Consider the following 7,275-nt stretch of genomic DNA (forward strand, 5'->3'; position numbering starts at 1 on the left):
TTCCTGCTGCGGCCCTTTGCCTCGTCATGCTCCTCTCAGGATCAAACCAAACTCCACTCTCAGATGACTAGTGCATGAGTTTCATGCTGTTCCTAGTCCACTGTCTCCTCCTAGGAGTATCCCAGGACTGTAGCACCCTCTGTCCCAGGAGAAGGAGCTGGAAGCCTCAGAGCATGGATGGAGAGGGAGTGAGAGGGAACAGCTGAGCTCGGGAAGGCTGTAGAGTGAAGTGGCTGCAGGGAAGATGTTACCTAGGCCACTGGGAGGAGGTGAAGGAGAACCTAGCATGAAATCCAGGAAAAGCACCAGATTCTTGGATGATAGAGGGGTTTAAGGTGCCGAGACACCCACTTGGGTGATATGTGTTATACTGAATCTGAAGAGCTCTTCTTCTTCTTCTTCTTTTTTTTTTTTCCTGATTAAAAAGTGACATCAGGACAAACCACAGACTGGGAGAAAATATTTGCAAAGATATAACTGATAAAGGACTGTTACCCAAAATATACAAAGGACACTCAAAACTCAGCAATAAGAAAATGGACTATTTAGTTTAAAAATGGGCAAAAGATCTGAAGGACGATATACATATAGTAAATAAGCATATGAAAAGATGCTCGACATCATATGTTATTAAGGGGTTGCAAATTAAAAGAACAATGAGACACCACTACATCTATTCAAATGGCTAAAATCCAAAACACTGACAACATCAAATGCTGACAACAAGAACTCTCATTCATTGCTGATGAGAACGCTAAATAGTGCAGTCACTTTAGAAGACAGCTTGGCAGCTTCTTACAAATCTAAACGTACTCTTACCATATGACCTAACAGTCACACTCCTTAGTATTTACCCAAATGAGTTGAAAACTCATGTCCACACAAAAACCTGCATATGGATGTTTACAGCGGCCTCATTCATAATTGCCCAAACTTGGGAAGCAACTAAGACATTCTTTAGCAGGCGAATGGATAAACTGTGGTTCATCCAGACAATGGAATATTATTTAGCAATAAAAAGAAATGAGCTATCGAGCTGTGAAAAGACATGAAAGAATCTTAGACACATACAGATACATATTATTAAGTGAAAGACACCAACCTGAAAAGGTTACATACTGTATGATTCCAACCAAATGACATTCTGGGAAAGACAGAATTATGGAGAGAGTAGAAGGATCAGTATTCTCCAGGAGTTGGGGAGAGGAAGCAGTAATGTAGGTGAGTTGGTCATAGAGATGGAGAGGAGTGAGGGGCATTGATGTGAGAAGTCTTTGAGGGAGAAAGCTGCCTGGATTTGTTGATGAATTAGATGTAAGGTTGAAAGCGAGAGAGCAATCAGGCACAACGGCCAGATTCTGGGTTAGTCAATTGAGTAGAGAACGGTAGAACTATTAAATAAAATAGGAGAGGATGGGGAGGCTGAAGGAAGAGTTCTTTTGGTGACTTTTTTTGTGGGAAACAGTTGGGGAAAGCGTTCTACTTTGGATATGACAAGTTTGAAGCATCGCTTAGCTAAGTAGAGATGTCAGGTAGGTGGTTGGACAATACAAGTGTGGAGCTTATCACTCAGAGTTGATATTTAAAACCATGTTACCAGATGAGATTACCTAGGCAACACTGTAAGTGGAGGAGGCAGAGGGGCGAAGGAGAGCCAGGCAGGTGCAGTGTCTCTGGAGCCAAGAGAAGTGAGTGTTCAAGGAGGAGTAAGTGATTGATAGTGTCTGTTGTTTCAGGAAGGTCAAGGAGGAAGATTTATGTCCACAGAACTTGGCAATCTAAAGGTCGCCGTGACTTGACAAGAGCTGTTTCAGCAGAGCAATGGGATGGAAGCTGGACTGGAGCGGGAGGTAAGAAAGTAGAAATGATGGTGCAGACAACCTGGAGAATTTCTACTGTGAAGGGGAGAGAAATGAGATGGCAATTTGGTTAGTGCTGTTCCCACTGCTTTGACCTTTCCATTGATTCTTGTGCCAGAATTATAGTTTTGTAAAAGAGCATTGTAGCTGTATAACACAGTTTAATATTCATGTAAATAATTTTTTATCATTGCAGTTTTGCAATATAGTTTAATATTTGTGTAATTGAGTATATACTATGCAAAGGAGCAAGTTTTTGCCATACATCCTATTTGCCACTTCTTTTTCCAGAGGTTTTTAAGTATTTTCCCTGTTAGTCTTACCGATGAGCTTTAGAATAATTACTTCAAATTTTAAAAATCTCATTGATATTTTAATTGGGATAGTACTCAACATATAAATCAAGTTGGAAAAAATGAATAACCTTATGAAATATTGAGGGGTTGATCCAGAAACAAGATTTGTTTCTCTATCAAGATCTTTTAGTTTTTTTCAGCTTTATTGAGGTATAATTGACAAATAAAATTATAATGTATTTAAAGTGTACATCATGATGATTTAATATATGTACATATTTTGAAAGGATTTATCAGGCTTCTATCATGTTTCTCAGTAAAGTTTTGTAGTTTTCCTTCACATAGGTTCTTTTCATTTTGTGATAAGTTTCTTTCTTTAATGCATTTTGCCTATATAGACTATGCAATTTTTTTCTCCCAATTCTTATATACAAAAGCTACTGATGGGGATGCTTAGCTTTAACCTCGTTACATTTTTTTCTCAAGTTTTTCAAATGTTTCACAATATAATGATATTTTGGCTCCTCCTTTACTCTTTTCCAATATTCTACACTTATTATTTCTCCTCTTTCTCTTCCACCTCTCCACTCCTCCTCCTCCTCCTTCTACTCTTTATCTTCCCCCTCCTTTTAATCCTTGTCTCTTTTCATTGGCAACAATTCGCAAATCCAAGTTAAATGTCAGCATCAACAGCAGAATTTCCATTTCTAATTTTAATGGTGATTCTTTTTGTCTTTCACTGTTAAGTATAAAGTTAGCTATTCTTTTGAAATAGAATTTTTCTCAATTAAATAGATATCCTTCTATTATTGATTTTTGAATATACCTTTAAAATATCTATTAAAATGTTTATAGAGTTTTCTTATTTGGCCTATTGATGTAACATATTCATTAATGCATTTAACTTGACATTGAAAAATGTATCATTCCTTCAGAATAGCACATAAAAGCATATGGTAAAAAGGAAAAGATATATATATATATATATATTCCTTTAAAAAATAAAATAATGAACACTCATGTATCTACCACGTAAGGTAAAAAATAGAACATGATCACTCTCTTAGAAGCCCCTGAGTTCTCCTTCTCCAGTCATAACCACTCCCTTTTTGCCTCCCACACCCCAGAAAAAGAGTCTTTCAATGTTTAGCTTAATCCTACCCTTGCTTTTGTTTCTGGTTTCACCACGCATGTGTATATTTCCAAATAATGCTGAGAAGCAAGCATAGTCCTCCTACGTGTGAAAGGAAAGGACAGTCTTGAGCTCGATGAAGACTTCTGGGATAAGAGATGCTGAACAGAGTTTTGGATCGTGGTGTGGCTTTGGCTTTCCTGAGAGTTTACAAGAAACTTTTCTGGCAATGTCAGCGGGCAAGGTCATGGGGAGTCCTGGGAAACACAGAGCTCATCGAAGCAAAGGCCGTAGTGCCAATCAGACCTTGGGCATCCGGATGGAATATGGTCAGGGCAGTGGACTGCTCTGTGCTCTCTGCTTCTGAGCTCACTCCCATCTCCTTCTCTCAGGAGCAGGTCAAAGTGGAACGTTTCCTGAGCAGGCAGCGGGGGATGCACTTGGTCAAGACAAGCCGAGTACAAATAAGAATTGGAGCAGGCTCACCCAGACATTCTGACCTAAGGTTCCAAAGATGGTACACTGAGTTCATCCCACTGCTCCAGTCTGAACTGGTGTCCCTCTGCATGTGGTGTACAGCTGACGTCCTGGCATCCCCTTCACCATCTCCTGGTGAACTCCTTTGGCCTCTTGCCTGTGATGAGTCTCCTGTGGCCTGCATCCCACGTTTTCTGCTTTCTTGGTTTACTTTCTGATTTTGGTGGAGCACTTTCTCTGGTAGCTTTTCCAGAAACTGTGCATAGCAGGTAAACTTTTTGAAATCTTATATGTCTGAGAATGTATATGTTCTGTATTTTACTTGCTTCATATCTTGAATGGATATAAATTCTATGTCGAAAGTAAATTTTCCTCAGCATTTCGAAAGCATTGTTTTTAACCTCTGGTGTCCCTGTTGAGAAATCCAAAGAATTTCTGATAACCAACCCTTTGTACATTACTTATTTTTTCTTTCCTTCTGGAAATTTACCTTTAATTTGCCCTGGTGTGGGTTTATTTTCATGCACAGTGTTGGGTTTTAGTGGACCCACCCTTATAATCTGGCAACTCATGTTCTGTTCTGGAAAATTTACTCAGATTAGTTCATTGATGATTTCCTCTGTTTGCCTCCCTTTTTTTTTTTTTTTTTTTGAACTTCTATTATTTTGATGTTCAGCTTCTGGAATTGTCCTCCAATATTCTTATCCTTTCCCTCCTATTTTTCTATCTTTTAGTATGTTTACTTTTTTTTTTTTAAGGGCGTTTTAATCAACTTCTTATTTTTCTATTGATGTTTTAGTTTCTGCTGTCAGGATTCTATTTTTCAAGACATAATTGTCACTGTTGCTATTCTCTGGATGTTTCTTTGTGTAACATCTTGTCCTTGTTTCCTGGATGCTGTATCTAAGGCTATTAACAATGGTCTTTTTGACACTTCTTTTCTCTGTATAACAGATTTTGTTCAAGTTACTTTTCCTGGTTGTTTGTTTTGTCTTTCTCTTCTGCATTAGAAAATTTCCTAGAGTCTGGTAATCCATGGCCATGATTAAGGTTGGCGGGTAGGCGGGGGAGTAGGGGGGTGGCAGGGTGGAGGCTAGTTAGAGACTGAGCTCGCTGTAGGGTGATCTAGCTGGAGAAATCCTTGCGTCAGTCTTTTTAGGTCTTTCCTCTTGGACTGGTGAAATACCTCATAGTCTTCCAGTTTCCTGCCTAGACAGCAAAGATCCTGTGCCCAGCACTTTGGGAGCCCAGTGGTGGAAGAAGGCTCAGGGTCTTTGCACTCAGCATTCCATATGACATGGTCACTTAATCCCTTGCTTTCAGAATTTTTTGTATGGTATCTCCATCCACAACTGTGCTTGAAGCTTCTCTAACTCAGATATCCTCTATCTTACTTTCTTCGGAGATAAATTCTCCAGACATTGGATGAGATAGGGGAGGGGCTGTTGCCCAGTGGCTTGGAGTTGGGGGAGAGAACTAGAGATCTAACTCCTTCTCATCCTGGTCCTTATATTAGCAACCCTCCCGCAGTTCCAGAAGTGTCCTGGATTGCTAATTTTTGTGCCTTCTGAGAGCCTCGCAATGGAAATCAGGTTGATTCTCAATTTCCCCCCTGCCAGCAGAGATGTCATTTTCCTAGGGTCTGCTACATCAGTAACCACATGACTGCCACCCTGCTTCAAAAATTTGTGGCTATTGTCTCTTTTCCTATTCTCTCCATCCTCATAGGTTTATATCTTAATTTAAAAATCCCTTTATTGACATTTTACTGAGGTCTTGGGAGGGAGTAAAATTAGATATATGCATTCAATCACATCTTAACCCAGAACTCTAACTTCCCTTTTCAATATGTTTTTAAAAATATAATTCCTGTGAATAACCCTACTTGGTCTTGGAAGATTGCTATTTTAATGTACTGGGGTTTGTTTATTTCTGTCTTTCCATTTAGAAGTGTTTGAGTGAACATAATTAGCAGGAAATGAGCCTTTCTATGAGGAGGATTCAAGAAAAATGTCTCTAGTGGGATAACTTTTATTAAATATATGAGAAAAAACCAGAGGCTGGATCCTAGTGTGCAGCCTCCAGGCAGCTTCTAAAGGACCAGACCCTATAGTGATCCTTGAGGGCGCATTTGGGGATGCCCTTTACAATGCTTTGTTTAGGGACCCACAATAAATCCTCTGCCTTCATCGCTGACATTCTCTGGAGAGGGGCTCAGTTGGTCTGAATTTATCTTACATTAGTTTGGGGAATTCTGTGATGAGAAAATGAGTCCTGGATACTTTTCTAAAATGTACCCCCTTGACCCTATGGACTCCAGAATCATTTCTTTTTCACGTATCTAATATTCACCGAGCATGTACTATGGGCAAAGGGCTATGTTAGCTTTCTATAATTGAGACAGACCGGCCCTAGGTAACTGTGTAACAACACCCTCTCCTCAACCCTGCATAACAGCAAGGAAAGGGGAGATGGAAAGGAGACGGTCAGCGTCACATCCAAGCCTGTAACATGGTGACAATAATTCTTCTCTCTCTGTGGCTTGTGAGGAGGAGTGTGAGGAGACCTATAAAGCATCCAGTATGGTGCTTGGCACACAGTAGGATGTCTGGATTTTGAGCGACAGCTTTATGTGGCACAGTCTCCTGTGTTTTATGTTCCCCTTCTACTTTTGAATACTAGCATTTTTGGAGGGGCGTGTGAAGGAATTTAGAGGCTCAGTACTACTTAAATCAGTCTGAGACAGCACAAGAGGGGCCACGAAGTACTCACAGTGACTGCCCTGCTCTTCTTTAGTCGTCTTCAACACGGTGGCAGCCTTGGCGGGATCTCCCTTACATTCCTGAGGCTGCCTGCTCTTCCTTCACTGGTCTCCTCCTGCCCCTTATTGAAAATAGGTTGTAAGCCACCTCTCACAAGCAGCTTAGCTCACCTTTCTGTCTGGCAGACATTTTTGAAACTCTAAGTATTTTTGAGAGATCAGTTTTAGCAAAAAGAAATGTTACACACACAAATTGACATTCAGCAGTCCACCTGTGCCATGCGGGAGGCCCTCCGGTGCTGCAGTACAACTGTTGGAAGCCTCAGGTGGAGGAGAGGGCAGCAGAGACTGGGCACAAGTCTCTCCCAAGCTGTGTAATCTTGGGAAAATTCGTTCTTTTCTGAGCCTTACTTTACCAATCCGTGAAATGGGCGACACCCACAGGGCTGTGGTGCGGACTCGTGAGAGGTGTGAAGTGCCTATTACGCTTCCACTCACGGCTTAATAAACGTAGAGGGTCATCTTGGGGTGTCATCCTGGGGTCGGCTGCCGCGTGTGTGTGTGTGTGTGTGTGTGTGTGTGTGTGTGTGTGTACATGCGCGCGCGTGCGCGATGCTCTGGCCCACGGGTGTGTTTCCCGGGAAAGGCGTGCGTGTAGATAGATGTGTGCGATGGGCCGCCCTTGGGAGTGTGTGGCCGCCGGCGCCAAGCTGAGAACGAGGTGCCCGCGCCGGCCACGGCTGATTAGCA

This window comes from Pteropus alecto, unplaced genomic scaffold, assembly GCF_000325575.1.
Source record: "Pteropus alecto unplaced genomic scaffold, ASM32557v1 scaffold22, whole genome shotgun sequence".
Taxonomy (NCBI): Eukaryota; Metazoa; Chordata; class Mammalia; order Chiroptera; family Pteropodidae; genus Pteropus; species Pteropus alecto.